Source organism: Balaenoptera borealis (assembly GCF_965194805.1).
Source record: "Balaenoptera borealis genome assembly, chromosome: 17".
Taxonomy (NCBI): domain Eukaryota; kingdom Metazoa; phylum Chordata; class Mammalia; order Artiodactyla; family Balaenopteridae; genus Balaenoptera; species Balaenoptera borealis.
Genome location: NC_138876.1, coordinates 4,014,692 through 4,030,908, shown reverse-complemented (window position 1 = coordinate 4,030,908; position 16,217 = coordinate 4,014,692).

Genomic DNA, 16,217 nt, shown 5'->3' with positions numbered 1-16,217 from the left:
CTTTCCCAAGCCCATATATAATGTCAGGCCCCTGAATACATTTCTCTCCTTATCTCCTACCGCCCTCTCCTTTGTTCCTCTGCCCTGACCGCACTCACTATGGTTTTTGTTTTGTTTCTTTGCTTTCAAATCTGCTAAGCATCCTCACATCTCAGAGTCCTGGGACTTGCTCTGCCAGGGTCCCTTCCTACAGACCCCTCTGTGGCTCACTCCTTCCCTTTCTCTGGGTCTGTGCCCAGAGGGAGAGCACCTCTCTGACCACCATGGCTAAAATAGCCGTTTCCCACCATTACTCTCCACCCAGCCCAGTTTATTTGTCCTCGTGACTCTTACTCAGGCCGGCTCCCAACACGCACAAGAGCCAGGGCATGGATGCAAACAGAGGCCCAGTGGTAATCCAGTTATTTACAAACTACAAGCCAAACTGGCAAGCTGTGAGTAAGATGTTTTCTAATCTCCTGCGTTGACAAATATGCAATCATAACCACCGACCAGGTTATCTGAATCTAGAATTTTCAGACTCCTTCGAGGTTTGTACCAGAAAGCAGGGAGGGTGGGCCTCTGGTTCCCAGACTCTGTTTCACTCCCATCTTTTCTATCTCAGCTCATAGAGATCAAGGGAAATAGGCTCCACCAGTGAATTTCAACTGCCCTGTGTCTTTCCTCCTGCCAATTCACAAGGAAAGGGCTCCAGTTTTCTCTGCATGGGCAGAGCCTTTCAAGGTATCAGCTCTTCCTCACATACTGCTGCCCAACAAATGGCTCAGTGCCCGGGGTCGTGGGCACAGGCAATCACACTGAAAGAAGCCGGACGCACAGGCAAACTGACAGGCCAGGCACAGATCTGTAGCTCAAAGACATGAAAGAGCTGGTCCAAGTCATACAATCATAATGGACTGTATCAGGCTGCAACCCAGATACGGTGGAGGGCTTAAGAATATGGACTCCTAAATCACTCGGCTCGTGGTCACGTCCTGGCTCTGTCACTTCCCAGCTTTGGGACTTGGAACAAGGTATGGAACCACCCTCTGACTACTCCAGAGGGTATTTGAAGCGATTGCCTGAGTTAGCACAAGTGAGTAGAACAGGGTCAGGCAGTTATTAAACCTCCAACCGGTGTTCAGCAGTAGATGGTTGTAGCCTTGAACGTCCTCACTCTAACCCTCCACCAAATCCTCGTGGTTTGTAATAGAATCAAAGATGAACAGACATATTAAATATCTCCTTGAAAATAGGTTCTGAGTTGCAGACTTTACGTTTCATAAGATTTCAGAGAAAGAAGAGGAAAGTAGGCACTGGAGGCATTCAGAAAACCACCTAGAGGAGGTAAGACCAAGATGAGCCCAGAGGCTGGGGATGTTTGGCTGGAGAAGGACTTCCCAGGCCTTTCACACCAAGGCCACTTCACTGGAACAAGGGGTGAGTGTCCTAAGGGCAGTATTTTGTTTTTGATTTTTTTTTAAAAATAAATTTATTTATTTATTTATTTATTTTTGGCTGTTTTGGGTCGTTTCTGTGCGAGGGCTTCCTCTAGTTGCGGCAAGCGGGGGCCACTCTTCATTGTGGTGCACGGGCCTCTCACTATCGTGGCCTCTCTTGTTGTGGAGCACAGGCTCCAGACGCGCAGGCTCAGTAGTTGTGGCTCACGGGCCCAGTTGCTCCGCGGCATGAGGGATCGTCCCAGACCAGGGCTCGAACCCGCGTCCCCTGCATTGGCAGGCAGATTCTCAACCACTGCGCCACCAGGGAAGCCCTTGTTTTTGATTTTAATTTTAATTTTATACAGTTGATGTACAATGTTGTTTTAGTTTCAGTTGCCCAGCAAAGTATATTCCGGTATACTATTGGGTTTTTTTTCAGATTCTTTTCCCACATAGGTTATTACAGAATACTGAGTAGAGTTCCTTGTGCTATACAGTAGGTCTTGTTGATTATCTTTTTTTTTTAATTAATTAATTAATTTATTTATTTATTTTTGGCTGCATTGGGTCTTCGTTGCTGCACGCAGGCTTTCTCTAGTTGCTGCGAGCAGGGGCTACTCTTCGTTGTGGTGCGCGGGCTTCTCATTGCAGTGGCTTCTCTTCTTGTGGAGCACGGGCTCTAGGAGCACGGGCTTCAGTAGTTGTGGCTCGCGGGCTCTAGAGCGCAGGCTCAGTAGTTGTAGCTCACGGGCTTAGCTGCTCCGCGGCATGTGGGATCTTCCCGGATCAGGGCTCGAACCTGTGTCCCCTGCGTTGGCTGGCAGATTCTTAACCACTGCATCACCAGGGAAGCCCTGATTATCTATTTTATATATAGTAGTGTGTATATGTTTGTCCCAAATTCCTAATTTCTCTCTCTCCCCACCTTTCCCCTTTGGTAACCATAAGTTTGTTTTCTAAGTCTGTGAGTCTATTTCTGTTTTGTAAATAAGTTCATTTGTATCATTTGTTTAGATTCCACATATAAGTGATATCATATATTTGTCTTTCTCTCTCTGAATTACTTCACTTAGTATGATAATCTCTAGGTCCATCCATGTTGATGCAAATGGCATTATTTCATTCTTTTTTATGGCCAAGTAATATTTCATTGTATATATGTGCCACATCTTCTTTATCCATCCATCTGTCAGTGGACATTTAAGTTGCTTCCATGTCTTGGCTATTGTAAATAGTGCTGCTATGAACATAGGGGTGCGTGTATCTTTTCAAATTATGGTTTTCTCCAGATATATGCCCAGGAGTGGGATTGCAGGATCATACGGTAGTTCTATTTCTAGTTTTTTAAGGAACCTCCATACTGTTCTCCACAGTGGCTGCACCAATTTACATTCCCACCAGCAGTGTAGGAGGGTTCCCTTTTCTCCACACCCTCTCCAGCATTTGTTATTTGTAGACTTTTTAATGATGGCCATCTGACCAGTGTGAGGTGATACTTCATTGTAATTTTGATTTGCATTTCTCTAATAATTACCGATGTTGAGCGTCTTTTCGTGTGCTTTTTGGCCATCTGTATGTCTTCTTTGGAGAAATGTCTATTTAGGTCTTCTGCACATTTTTTGGTTGGGTTGTTTGGGGTTTTTTTGTTTGTTTTATATTGGGCTGTATGACCTGTTTGTATATTTTGGAGATTAACTCCTTGTAAGTCACATCATTTGCAAATATTTTCTCCCAGTCCATGGGCTATCGTCCGTTTTGTCTATGGTATCCTTTGCTGTGCAAAAGCTTTTAAGTTTCATTAGGTCCCATTTGTTTATTTTTGGTTTTATTTTCATTACTCTAGGAGGTGGATCCAAAAAACATATTGCTGCGATTTATGTCCAAGTGTGTTCTGCCTATGTTTTCCTCTCAGAGTTGTATAGTGTCCGGTCTTACCTTTAGGTCTCTAATCCATTTTGATTTTTATTTTTGTGTACGGTGTTAGGGAGTGTTCTAATTTCATTCTTTTACATGCAGCTGTCCAGTTTTCCCAGCACCACTTATTGAAGAGGCTGTCTTTTCTCCACTGTATAATCTTACCTCCTTTGTCATAAGATTAATTGACTACAGACACGTGGTATTCTATCCTGTTCCTGTGTTTGCGCTAAGGGCAGTATTTTGAAAGACACGTGCATTTGGGTGTTTAGGCGCCAGTTTAAAGAACAATCATATTAGGTTATTGTTGCAATTAAACAAGCTCCCTTCCCTGGTGTGGAGGTGGGACAGGTCTTCTCAATCATTCTGTTGATACTTCCTGCCCTTGACAAGGTTTTCTTTCCATCAGACAGCCTTCTCTTCCAAGTGGTCGTCATTTACTTGTGCTGCTTTTGAGCAAGCCTGTTAGAAACCTTACCTGGAAATCCCACTGAAGTTTATCTGCAGGGCTTCCCAGCTCTCTCCCTAACTGGAGTTGGCCAACAATATGCTGAGGATTGATGGTCTCTGCACCAGTACCATCTTGATTCCAGTCCAGCCCCAAAGCCTGGCACACCTCATGCCCACATTGTGTTCTCTGCCATTTAACCCCTGGTGTCCTTGGGGTCAAGCTAGATTCAAGAGGATCTCTCTGCTCCTCGACTCCACCACCCCTCATTTCCTGAAGACTGGCCTAGAGAGCCACCCAGAACTTGTGTTCGAGAATTGCTGTTTAAGAACATGGTGAATTTACTATTTCAAAACCGAACCCAAGAACAAGACAGGTGGTTTTTAAAACAGCTAGGGTTCAATTACAGTTTTATATACATATGATTTTTATGTATAATATATAGTATATATGTATTTACATTATAATTGAACATATATACACATTATTAGTAAATAATATATATTATTTCAGTCCCTCCCTTCTAACTGATAGTCATTTCCATCTGAAAGTACCTCAGACCCTGGAAGTAAATCCTCCCCCCTGCCCCCCTCCTCCACTCTCCCATGCCCAGACCCTCTTGTTTTGGTTCTGCCATACTTGGTCTTCCAGGTAAATGCTGGTGACTCCCATGCCTTTGTTCTTTATCACCGGCTTTTCTCACCCTCACACTCCCCAGGGCAGGTCATGGTGTCCATGGTTCTATGTACTCCACACTATTAACACTTGCCAGGGACACTTGTCAAAACCCTTCAAAAGGAAATAACTTTGTTAACACCTGGATTTTGAACTTCTAGCCTCCAGAACTACAAGAGAATACATTTCTGTTGTTTCAAGCCACCCAGTTGTGGTACTTGGTTACACAGCCCTCACAGACTAACACAGAACCCACCTATGATTCGTCTTTGACACCACATGAACATCAGGAACTCAGAGGGTGATGGCTGTTGACCTTGCATCCACCAGCCCTGTCTGGAGGGGCCTCTTCGCATATCTGTCTTACTTTTGTTTTTTTTTTGTAACTATTTCAACTATGTGTTAAGTTGTTCCTCCTGGATGCAAACTTCTGTAATGCTGGACCAACTGATGTAAACTTCTCACCCACCCTGAGTTTACAGTAAGTACCTGAAGCCTATAGAGGGACAGAGCATCTCACTCAAGTGAGGACAAAAGTTCCCAGGATTGTCCCCAAAGTACCCACCTCAGCAGTCCCAACTGTCTACAGTCAATCTTCTTCCTGAGAATAGACTCCCTTTGACATCAGTAATTCCCCAGAACTGCCTCTTGCAACAACGTTTATTCATTCACCCATTCAACAGATATTTATCAAGGGGAAGGAATTATATTCCAGACATTGCTCTAACTGTTATAACTGCTGGGGATACAGCAGTAGACAAAAGTGACAGAAATCCCAACCTTCATAAAATGTACGTTCTAGAAGGTGAAGCCAAACAATAAACAAACCAAAAATTTGAAAAATATAGTGTACTTTTTATTTAGTATAATATATACTATATTGTAGATATGACATCGTATATATTCTATGGAGAATAATAAATCAGAAAAAGAGGATAGGAAGCCCTGAGCGAAGGAGAGGTTTCCATTTGACTGAGTGTTCTAGCCAGCTTCCTCTGCAGTAATAACCAATTGCCAAATCTCACTGACTTATGACAGCAATCATTTATTTCTCATTATGGGTCTCGAGGTCAGTTGCAGCTCTGGGTTCATTCAGACTTAGCCGGATTCCACTAATCTTCTCAGTTCAGGACTCAGAGTGTGGGGGGCAGCCTCTAAGATGACCCCCAATGACCTCATGTCCTGATATTTACACCCCAGTATAATCTCCCTCTGAGTATAGGCTGGACTTAGTGACTCACTTCTAATAAAGGAATAGGGCAAAAACGATGGGATCTCACTCCTGAGATTAGGTTATAAAAAGACTGTATCTTCTGTCTTGCTGGCCTTTTCTTATTCTCTCTCTCTGGGTTCTCACTCTGGGGGCTGCCCTATAGAGAGGCCCCCCAACCCCATGTCAAGGAACTGATGTCTCTGGCCAACAGCCAGTGAGATTCTGCATGTCTGGTTCAGGATAAGTCAGTAAATTAATGCTTTGAGTGCCCACAGGGCAGAAGACAAGAATAGGAGAGGGTGAGGGTGCCTCTCACTGGGGGTAGAAGGAAGACACCTACCAGAAGGTGGCATCCTACTAGGATGGAGGAAAACATAGAAAACACATATTTTCCACAAATTTATTCCAGGAAAATCAGATGCTGTTTTATTTCTTTTTTGGAAAGAGTGAAGTGTGATGAAGACAGGAGATATTTTTTAAGATTCCCCACCAAGGAGTTATTATTTCGAGTTGCTTTGCTATTTTTTACTGATCTGATATCTTAGGTGTCTTTTTTCACCATGGTCTTATTATTTTTTTTTCATGTGGAACTAGAAATACAACACTTGCTACTTTCCCGAAAAATCTGGTTTTTATGGTACTCAGGCACAAGACTATTTTGGGATCCCCCCACCCCACCTTTAAATAAATCTCTGTTGATGCTTTCAGAGTGCCTTTGGGAGGGGAGAGTCAGCCCCTGAGAGGTGCTGAGACCATGCTTGGCTCAGACAGGCTCACCTGAAGGTACAGCATATGCTCCTGCAGTTATTCCCACAAACTGAAACTCAGGATTTTTAATAAGAGAACCTGTGTTCAGATCCCAGCTCTGCCACTTAAAATCTATGTGGTTTTCAGCAAATTCCTTCATCTCTCTGGTTAATTTCCCTCACCTGAAAATGGATACACGTGATGGTACCGTTTGCATCTCCAAGTTCTGATAGACTTTAAATAACATGGTACAGAAAAAAGAACGTCCTAAGTGGGAAACTAACTTCATATAATGATGGAATGGTCATTAAGTATGAGAAGGTAAGTGAACCTTCTTGGAAAAGTGTAAGATATTGTACATATATTGGATCTTGTTATTGTAACTCTGGAATGATTGGTTCCCACATTCCCAGGGAACACCGTGAAGCTGAGTGGCCAATGAGAGTTTTGGCTCTTGAAGGTAAGAGTTAAAGTTGACTCAGGGGCCTGATAACCTTTGAGATCTGACTGTGAGTCTCAGGATAACCATGTTCTTAGATCATGCCTAACCCTGTTCTCCAACTTCATCTTTCTTCTCCCTCTTCCTTATTTCTGTCTCTTTTATGATTTTGTCTCCTTTCCTCTTATCTTTCTTCTCTGTGGCCATGATGGGGGTGCACAGCATGGGGACTGGCCACCGCGAGGGGCAGTCTCCTGACAGTGTCCATCTGAGCGCCTTCAGGGAGCACTGCACGCCTGAAGGACACCCTGCGATGACCAAGCATGGCAGGGGCAGGGGGTCTGGCCATTTCCACCCAGATCCAGATCAAGGAAGGCAGGACAACTGCCTGGGGAGGAAGCTGGGGTGGGAGTTTAAGCATTAAAGGGGAGGTACAAGGTCCCCTTCCAGGTAGTCCAGACCAGAGTTTCAGAGTGTCAGGGATCAAGCTCAGGAACAGTCCCTCTACTCCTGGGGGTGTAACTGATGACCTGGTCCTGCCCTCTGGAGAAAACCCACCACACTCTGCATCTTTATCCTTCTGCAAAGGCAAAGGGGAGCCAGTAGGAGAGGAAGTGCCTGGGGCTGGGCACCGGATCAGGCATCAGGCGGGTCAGTTCCACCGTCTAGTGAGGGAGGGGCTGGCGAGCTGAGACTTTAGGGAGGTGCGGAGATGTAATCTCAGGATCCAAAATGAAAACCAGGTGGTCATGTCACCGAGCAGTGGGAGGCTCCCGTCAGCTTCCCTTTGCCAACTCCATTCTCATTTCAAGGTGATGATGATCCTCTAGGCACTGAAGTCATTTTCTTGAGATTTAATCTGGAACACAGGTTCTCCGGGACCGACTTGGTCAGGGAGTCAGGAGGCGGTGGAATGGGGCGAGAGTTCCAAGAAGTAGCATCCAGAGTCCCCAGGACCAAGGACCAAGAAAGCAGACATAGGGCTATTTGTCTTGTCTCCTTTTCTAGAGCTTTCCCCAAGGCCCCGCATCCACACTCCCCTCCTCCCCCTAGATCTCAAACCAGCCCCAGAGAGAATCTGATTAACACAGCCATGGCTACAGCAAGGACTTTCAAAAATTTCAGGAATTTTTTCAGTGACAACTGAACTTACCCAGAGGGCATACGCATGTTAACAGGGGTGAAAGAAGATGCCTTCAGCCAAAGAAAAAAATTTCAAGCAGTCTGAGCCCAGATCTTGTGGGACAGGAGGGTTTTGGTGTGTCCTGTTTTGTGGCCCTCAGATTCCAGTTTTTATTCACCCACAACTCTCTCCGTCTCTCAAGAGGGAGAGCATTTACTGAATCCTCCAGCTGTGTGTGGGGCACGTTGCTAAGTTTTTAAACATATATGATCAGCAAGTATTTATCCTATTCAAACTTGACAACAATCCTCTGAGGCAGGTTTTAAGAAATCTCGTTTTGGGGGGGCGGTTGTTTATTTTATTTTTTCAGGTAAAGAGAGAGCTAGGCATTTGTCTTGCCAAGAGTGGCAAGACAGTGGCAGAACAGGAACTGGGACGTGGGTCTGGCTGACATCAACCTGCTGGGCGTTCACAAACCTTCCTGAACACAAGGGGCACCTAAGATGTTCACCAAAAATGCAGCTTCTGGAGGCCCGAGCTCAGCCGGCTGATTCAAGTCTGGGAATGATGAGCACAGCCCATCTGCCTCAGGGTAGGGGCCCCAGGCCCAGTTCCTCAGAAGCAGGTGGAAAGAAGGTGCCGGACATTCAGTGGGGAGATGTCTCAGGGTCCGCACCTATGGGGGTAGGGAAGGGTGCAGGTCGGGCGGTAATAAGTCATGACAAGGCTTCAGTGGAACCTACTGGAAACTCTGAAGCTGGGATACCCCTTCAGAACTGGCCTGAGCTGGAAGAAGGGGACCATACCTTACACCACTTCTTGAGCAACCAGTAGGTGTGAGTTGGCCTGGGAAGTGTGGAGGATGTGACCCAGGGCCGGGCAGCCCTCTTCAGAGTGGAGAAGGTAGCCAGCAGCCTCCCCAGCTGGTGAAATGGGTCCTTTGGTGATGAAGGGGAATTGGGGCAGTGCAACACAACAGGAACGTCTGTATAAAATCCACAGGAATCATGGAGTCCCAAGGGTGATTAGCATGGGGGAAGGCTATAGACTTTCTTGTGCTCACCAATAGTTTATGAGGACCAGTAGGGGGCAGCAAAGAGCTTTCCAGGTGTGACTCTGGAGCAGTAAGGTGAAGTAGGAGCTTGGTGAACAGCATCACCTGGGAAGGAACTGCAGAGTGCCCAGGGGAACCCAAGCAAGCCCAAGACTGAGCCATCAGCAGCAGAATCTGAGAAAGGATAGAAGGGTGGGACCCAGATTACAAGAAGGTATGTCACGCAAAGTAGTTGGGTGTTACCTTACGGCTGTTGGGAGACCCCTGAGTGGTTTGAAGTCCAGGAAGTGATGTATTTAATGGGTTTTAGGAAGTTTTCTGACTGCAAGGAGGATGCAGGGAACAGGAAAGCAGAAGAGAGGATGTCTTATTAAAGGGCTCCACCTCTTTGCAGTCACGCTAGTTACTTATCCTCATCCAGGTCGGAAAAATTGTGGGAGGTAATAGTACTCACCTTATAGGGTTTCTATACCAAGGAAGAGAGAGGAACTATATAAGATGCTTTGCACAATGCCTGATAAATAATACCTCTTCACTAAACCTTATTAGACTTATTATTTTCATCACGATTACAGAGATGTTTGCGATTATTTAAGAGGCTGTGGTGACACATGGTACACTTGCTGAGGAGGATAGTGGGGCCATTCATAAAGAAAGACCAGGTGTGGAAGTGGAGGAACAAGTTTGCAGGGAGAGGAGGGGGTCTGCCCAGGAGGCAGACAGGTCTGGGGCCACTGTCCAGGTGGGATGGAGATATTAGGGATCTGAAAGTAGATGGTGTATTAGAAGGAACTATTCCTAGAGGGATATATGAGGTCACCCAGAGAGAAGACCAGCCAAATAATTAAGCATGCAATCAAAAAAGAGTTTCAGAAAGGAAAAGGACTGCAGAAAGAACCACCAGGATGCTGACATTTTAAGAATGTGAAAGCAGGGGAAGAGCATCCCATTGTAGAGAATGGGCCAGGCAGGTGTGAGGACAGATGAGGGCTAGGAAGGTGTGAGGAGGACAGGTGAGGGTAGCAGCCCAGGAACCAGGAGAGGTGGGTTTTCAAGAAAGAGAAAGTAAACCACAAAGTAAAAGCACAGCACAGATGTCAGGCAGGATGGGGCTGGAGAGAGGAAGTGATGGGTAACTTTCCCAAGAACAATCTTAGTAAAGGCAGAGGCGCAAGTGCAGTGAGCCCAGGAGCTGGGGGTGGAGGAGGAGGAAGTGGAACACAGTCAAGGGAGACACATGGGTGGTTAGGTGGACAACCTAAGGATTTTATTAAGCTATGGGGATGGAGAGATAGAGAGATGGATAGATGAATGGATGATGGATGGATGGGTGGAGGATGGGTGGATAGATAGTCTTAGACAGTCAGTCTATCTCTAGCTATAGTTTAAGTCCCACTTAAAGTCACTCTTCTAAGCACTGACCTGTATTATCTCTCTTAATTGTATGAGATGTGTATTGTTTGTCTATTTTCCTATCTCTGTGCTAATAGCACAATGTCCTAATTGCCCTATCTTTGTAATAAGATTTAATATCTGAAATTCTGCCCTTTTCTCTTCTATATATATATTTTAGAATAAGCTTAAGTTCCAAGAGAAAAAAAATATGCTATTTGGAGCTAAAATTTTAGATTAATTTAAGCATGATCAGAATCTTACAGTGAATCTACCCTTCCATGAACATAGTATATATCACCATTTATTCTGTCTTCTATTACATCCTTTAATAATATGTCAGAATTTTCTATATGATGGCCTTGCATATTTTTCCAAGGTATCTAATCATATTACTAGGTCTTTTTTGCCATTACAGTTTCTAAGCAGTTATTATAGCTATGCCATTGATATATGTGGGTTCATATTGTATCCAGCACCCCTTTGATTAGTTCTATTTTCCTTTAAGAGTTCTTTTAGACTATCCATGTAGACAACCTTATTCACTTACTTGTAAATAAGGGGAAATTTCTCTCTTCCTTTGTACTTGTTTGCAGTTTTTCTCTCTTTCTTTGTAATTCCTATGTCTCATTTTTTATTCTTCTTGTCTTACTGTGCTAAGTAGGATCTCCAGTAAAATGTTAAATAGACATGCTGGTAGGAAGTATTTGGTCCTGTTTTTAATATAATGGAAATGCTTCTAACAGGTCATCCTAAGTATGATGTTTACTATAACTTTTAAAAATACTCTTCAATCAATTAAGGAGGCTCCCTTTTATTTCTATTTTTTTCTATAAGAGTTGTTATCATATATAGGTATTGAATTTTATTTAATACTTTTTTTCCCATGCCAAGTGATATAACCATATCTTTTCTTAAATATGTTGAGGTTTTGAATTGCCTTAGTGAATGCTCTGTTGTTAAACCATCTTTCTGGGATAAGACGTTGCCATTTGAAATTTATTTAAAAATAATTTTAAAGCCAATCACCCTAACCTGTTATAATATATGGTTATGTCAAGAGCCTTTATATGTATTTTCTGAGAGGTATCATTTGTCTTCAAGATAAAACCACATATCCAGTCATCTCATTCCCCAATTTAAATCTTTCAGTGGCTCTCTATTGTCTACTGAAGACAAGATCCTTTGATGTACATGCAAGGTTCTTCATAACATGATCCTCAAATTGTATCTCCAAATTATCTGCTTATCTCTGGCATCTTTCCTTTGCTCATTGCATCTAACCTGGCATCAAAGCCTGTTAACGTTCCTCTTAAAACATATGTATTATATTATATTTAACATATATTTTATATTTTAGTAATATTTAGTATATTTAATATATTATTAATATATAATATATTTAATAATATACAATAAATCTACTATATGTGTGTGTGTGTGTGTGTGTGTGTGTATATATATGTAACTAAACTAAGAATCTTTCATCTAGATTGTCACAATGGGCTCCGAAACAGTTACATGGTGATGTTGTAAAATACAAATTGGTTTATGTCACTCTAAAATCCTTCATTTGGCTCAGTGGTGTGCTGGAGTCTGTTCATATCATCTTCTGAGAGTCAATTGTTAATACTCGGGAATTTCACAAGCCAGTTGTTAAACTGTTGTTAGCTTGAAATTGACTGTGGTGGGATTATTTACTCTAGAAAAAAAATGGCAAATACTACAAATCAGTGAACTTTTTTTGAAGGCCAATTTTCCAGCACATCACTGAATATACTCCTTTACCCATGACATAAGGACTACAGTACATGATCAAGTTTCTCTCTACCTTGTGCCCTGGTCAAACCTAGTTCCCAGAACTTTTGTATTTCCTTGATTTTGCAGTACCTTCCTTCTGATTATAATGCATTTCCTCTCCCGTCTGTATGCACCTCCTCCCGGACTCAATTCAACGTTCATCCCCTAAGGAAGCACTTACAGGATCCTTCTCTGCATCTCTACAAAAAAGCACTTACATGATTCCCTAGTCATTAGTTTCTGGGCCTGTGTACTCCTTAATCTCTAAACTCCTTAAAGGCATACACTCTTCATTATTCATTCATTTATCCCCATGGTTAGTACACTGTCTAGCACATGACAGGTGGCACATAAATTCTGGCCATCTAAGAAAGGAGTAAATAAAAGATGTTCCCACCTTCCTTTAGTACCCATGTTTCCCTCATTCTCACCCAATTTCCAAGCCATGATTTCCTGCCATCTCCCCCTAGGCCTGTCCTATAAAGAGAACTGCAGCATGGCACCACTTCTAATCCCACCTTTATCCACAGAGCAGAACTGGTGAAATCAACCCCAAATCCAGAGGGAAACAAAACTGAATGGAAATTTTTCTCATCTGACGGAAGAGCACTAGAAAAAATCACTGGGGCAAAATCATTGAAAGAGATTATTCTAGTTATCTATTGCTGCATCACAAACTATCCCCAAATTTGGTGATTTATTTTGCTCTCAGTTTTGTGGGTCAGAGATTCAGAAGGGCCTGGGCTGGGGACTCTTATCCACTGGGTGTCCAGGGTTGCGGCTGGGGTTGGAGGACCCACTTCCAAGTTGGCCTCTTTACACACAAGTTCAGCATCTCTATGTTCTTTGGCCCCTCTGTCTCCACGGGACATGTCCTCTGCCAGGGCTTCTCCATGTGGCTTGAGCTTTTCACAGCATGGTGATCTCAGGATAGTTGTCCTTCTTCTACGGTGGCTGTCTTCCAGGAGAACAAGGCAGAAGTTGCCAATCTGAACAGGCAGTCCCAGAGCAAGCATCGGATTATATCCTGTGTAATGTATTGGTAAAAGCAGTCCCAGGCCAGTCTGAATTCAAGGAGAGGGGAAGTAGACCCCGTTTTCAATGGGAAGAGTATCAGATACTTTTTGTCCACCTTTAACCTGCCACAGAGGTGACTTGCTCTTGTCTCTCTCTGATGGAAATGAGGATAGCAAAGCTACATTGACAGGGAAATATGAAGCCCAAAGGTATCCCCCATGGAATGAGTTACTATCTCCAAACAGGTGGAGTAATACTTGGCACCAAACATTTAATCAAATCCCGAAAGGTGGTGCTGAACTTTTTTTTTCTAACATTAACCCCAAATCGATCTCAGCTGACTTAACAACCTCTCAACTCACCTCTAGCAATTCCCTAATTCAGAAGAGTAGACAGAATCTGTTCTCCAACTGTAGCCATTAGAGAAAAAGCGTTGCCTCACATATGATGAGCAGTGAGTCACGAAGTATTCTCACTACATCACAACAAATGGAAAGGATTGAGCCATCTAGCGGTGATCAAAATGAAAAGAAATGGCACGTAAGCCATTCAGGCAGACCATTGGAGGGGAGGCAGCAAAAATAAGCACACACACAAACACAACAAGTTTTTCCCAGACATCTGGATTTCAAGGCTTTAATGCGTTTCCTGAGGAATATAAACTTTAATCGCTAAAGGATTTTATGCTTACAGATCATTGCGGTTGAGGTTAAATGGGAAACAGATGGCATACTCAAAAGGGGTGAATGAAAATAATGGAGCAAATAGCTTATTAACAAAGGTGGGGGAAGCATTGCGGAAGCATGAGATGGTGAAGCACAAAGGTACAAGCAACAGCAAGAGGTCATTATGACCCAGGGGTTGAGGGGACACAGGGAAGAAGCTGATGCTGGAAGCCAGTAAGAACCAGAACGGTAGGAAAGGGCTGTCTGATGAGAGCTGTGACATGGGGAGAGGAGCCCAACCACTGCCCAACTGTGGTCCAGCCTGGAGAGAGTCTTGGTAACAAGTACCCAGACCTCCCTCTGCTCCCTTCCGATCTCCTGCTAGTACCTCTCTTGCCTGAATGCAACTGGAAGAAAGGGCCCCGGGAGCCAATGGCACATGGCCCACAGAGGGCAGCCTACTGGAACACAGTGCAGAGTGGAAAAGTATGGGAAGTGGGTCTGGAGACAGAAGCAGATTACACAACTGAGTTGGCCTGGTAACAGTATTTGACTTAAATCTGTAATATTTGAATATATGTCAGCAGCTATATCTCTATGGAAGAAGACTCTGGAATTATCTTTATCTTCCTCCTTTTATGTACAGAGATTTCAAAATGATGAATCCATTTTATTCTTTGTCTTAAGGTATATGGAAGATTTATTAAATTGACGTTATAGAACTCATAGGTTTATTAAGCAGAATAAACATGGTTGACTGCTGAACTATCAACAGAGGATGGGTTTTACCTAATGATTTCTGATGAAAAGGAGAGATATTAAAGCAATTAAAGATGAGCTAATAGATATATAGGACAAAAACAAGCCAAACTAAGTATAATTGGTAGCTCTAAAGTAGAAAAACCAACAAAGGTACAGAAGACAAATTTAAAGGTAAAATACAAGGGAATTTCTCTAAAATATAAAAATGACATATGAAGATTGACATGAATCTGTAACTCAGGGAACTGTTTCAAATTTTTCAACTCCATGGCATTTCGTAGTTGATATATTGAACTCAACAATTAAAAAAAAAATAAGGCTCAAGCAGAAAAAATAAATCACATACAAAGGAAGGCAAAACGTCAAGCAGGACTCACACATCTCCAGATCCATATTATATGTCATAAAACAAACAAGCAAACAAAAAAACACCTGATTTCCTGACTCAAAATCCATCACCTATAGTTCGTGGCACATGGCAAGGATGTGTCAAGAGAACTGTGTGTGATTGGTTAATAATGTCCATGCAGTACATACCACATGGGTCACATCACATAGAACCAATAGCACCACAGTGTTCTTGCATGTTTCACAAGCATTGTGACTATTCAAAATCATTTAAATGTTTCAGTAGATAGCAATCATTTGAAGACATTACTTTGTAATAGTGTATGTCTATGTTTAACACAACATTTCTTTTTTTTTTTTGAATTCAAGTATAGTTGATTTAGAATGTTGTGTTGGTTTCTGGTGTACAGCAAAGTGATTCAGTTATATCTATCTATCTATCTATCTATCTATCTATACACACACACATATTGTTTTTCAGATTCATTTCCATTATAGGTTATTACAAGACCATGAGTATAGTTCCCTATGCCATACAGTAGGGCCTTGTTGTTTATCTATTTTATATATAGTAGTGTGTATCTATTAATCCCAAACTCCTAATTTATCCTCTGCCTCCTTCCCCCATTGGTAACCATAACTTTGTTTTCTATGTTGACACATCATTTCTTAATTCCTATAGTTAAAAGAAAACTCAAAAGAATGTATCTAGATGACGTGAGAATATACCTAGATGATTAAATCATCTAATTTAATTCTAGATCACTAAACCCTCTTGTAAACTGATAGGTCTAAACTCTAGAAGTATTATTTGTCCAGAGCAGAGCAGGACACAAGAATTCCAGGAAAAATCATCTTCTCTTGCTCCTTCATGGATATTCCCTGTTGTTTAGAAGAGCTGGTCTCAAATCTGGTGTCAACTCTCTGGTGTATCTCAGTGAGCACAAGCAATCTGAGGTTAATGACCATTAAATATCTGATGTACTTTATAAATAACTTGGGGGAAAATTCAAGGTTACATCTGTGAAAGCATCCCTCTTGCTTGTATTCTCATAGGTTTTCTTAAAGTGTTATGTCGGATATCACCCACATCCTGGGGCTTGCTCTGTGCCCCAGAGGCTGACCTGAATTTCATACATCAATGGATTCTGTGGGAGATTGCAAGCGGTAGCCACAAATCCCTCCCCTCCCTGTATCCG